Raw genomic sequence first — 2,528 nt, forward strand, 5'->3', positions numbered from 1 at the left:
ATGTGACCTTGACCTTGAAGTGAGCCATCCGAAACATGCGCTCTGCACATTTTTTCGATGAGGTGAACATTTGTGTCAGGTTTCTTTGAATTTGTTCAAGGGGTTCAACAGTTACAGAGCGGAAGGGAAATTGCTAAGCAACAGACACCGACAGACGGACACCGAGGCGATAACATAATATGTCCCTTCGGGCGAATAAAAAGGAATCGAGATCTTATGGTGATACAAGTTGTGTGCAAGTTTGGTTAAAATCAAATCATAAATGAAGCTGCTATTGTGCAGACAAGGTCAAAATAGCTAATTTTGGCCCTTTCAGGGGCCATAACTCTGGAACCCATAACGGAATCTCGGGTTCAAGAAAGGAACCAAGATCTTATGGTGACATAAGTTTTGTGCAAGTTTGATTAAATTCAAGTCATAAATGAAGCTGGTATTGTGCAGACAAGGTTAAAATAGCTAATTCTGGTCCTATCAGGGGCCATAACTCTGGAACCTATAATGGAATCTGGCCAATTGAAGAAAGAAACCAAGATCTTGTGGTGATACAAGTTGTGTGCAAGTTTGGTTAAAATCAAACATAAATGAAGCTGCTATTGTGCAGACAAGGTCAAAAAAGCTAATTTTGGCCCTTTCAGGGGCTATAACTCTGGAACCCATTATGAGATCTGGTTGGTTCAACAAAGGAACCAAGATCTTATGGTGACACAAGTGTTGTGCAAGTTTGGTTAAATTCAAATCACAAATGAAGCTGCGATTGTGCAGACAAGGTCAAAATAGCTAATTCTGACCCTTTCAGGGACCATAACTCTGGAACCCGTATTGGAATCTGGCTAGTTCAAGAAAGGAACTAAGGTCTTATGGTGATAAAAGTTGTGTGCAAGTTTGGTAAAAATCAAATCATAAATAAAACTGCTATTGTGCAGACAAGGTCAAAATAGCTCATTTTGGCTCTTCAGGGGCCATAACTCTGGAACCCATAATGGGATCTGGCCAGTTCAAGTACACTAATGGCACAGCAAACTCCTCCGCAAACTGGTGTATATGAGCTGGTGGTGGACCCCTATCAGGATTGTCAATTAAAGTTTATAAATGATTTTGATATACGCATTTAGCTATTGAAAAAATAAGTTTGATAATGAAATTGTTCAGTGTTTTGTACTTATAAAAATATTTAATGAAGACAAATTATCTTCAAATTAAATTAGATGCTGCTAAAACAAATTAATGGAACATTTGCAAGATTCAAATTAAAAGATACAGACCGATCACCTCATGATAGTTTGCCAATTCCATTCCAGTACCTTATTCTTCGTGCAAGCGCTGTCCTGTAATCGATTTCTGCCCATAACCCTTCCACCTTTGAGAACTGAAGTCCAATGCAGGCTTGACCTTGACCCACTAATCTGAACCTCTGTGCCAGGTCAGTAAAAACAAAGACAAATATCAAACAGGGAATGCCACGTACCAAAATCGCAGCCTCCCCAAAACGAAACCTACAGCACGCAGACGTGCACACCACAAACACACACACAAACAAAGCCAACCCACGAGGACAAAACGAACAAACAAAGGAACACACACATACACGCGCACACACAAAGCCTACACAAGAGGACAAAACGAACAAAGGAACACAGTCGGGCACCGCCTTGGAACGGTCAGTGGCAAAAACACCACTGGGGAGCTTAAACCGGTTTATGGTTCGCACCCTACCTCACTCTTACCTCCACCACCAGGTCCTGAAGTAATATAGTGAGGATCATGATAAAGCTTTTAATTTTATTTATTCTTTGCATGATTAATAAAGCACATAATTTGCAGACCTTAAAACTGCTCTGAACGAAGCACCCTTACTTTCACTTTTTCATTGACATGGGTGAAGTGGACATCTCCCTGTAGGTAGTCATTCAGTATGCAAACTGGAACAAGCATGTCACAGAGGACAGCAGCAGCAGCAGTCATTATCTTATTAGACACCATCTGTCGGAGTCCATAAGTCTCTGGTTCATGCCGGGACTCTTACAGTGCATCTAGAGTGTCCAACACAGCCTCAAACCTTTCCAACAGGCATCTACAGGTGCGACCATGTGACAGCTACCTTATGAAATAATATCATATGTCTGTTATATAACCTGCTTCATTTTAGTTTTCTAACCATGTTGATACATTGAGTAAGTAAATTCTCAATCTGTCTAACAAGAGAGTGCCTAAACGACACAAAAATGACTGTAAATCTCCTGAATTTAAGTTTTTAAAGTAGTCTATATAACTTTTGAAAAAAAAAATACATTTCTTACCTGGTAGATACATCCTTGATCACAGTCAGCTTTGGTAGACCATATGCCTCCTGTACCTTTAAAACACTGCATAACGTTGAGGTGAGTATGTGAACAACTTCCAGATCGACATGAGAACTTCACCCAATTCCTCCAGAACTGGGTATTCTTTTACCAAGTGCTTTACACAAAGAGCTAGACGATGATTTCGGCAATGTACATAGATCTGGTGTGGAACAAGATGACGGAACC

Source organism: Mercenaria mercenaria, chromosome 10 (genome assembly GCF_021730395.1).
Source record: "Mercenaria mercenaria strain notata chromosome 10, MADL_Memer_1, whole genome shotgun sequence".
Taxonomy (NCBI): Eukaryota; Metazoa; Mollusca; class Bivalvia; order Venerida; family Veneridae; genus Mercenaria; species Mercenaria mercenaria.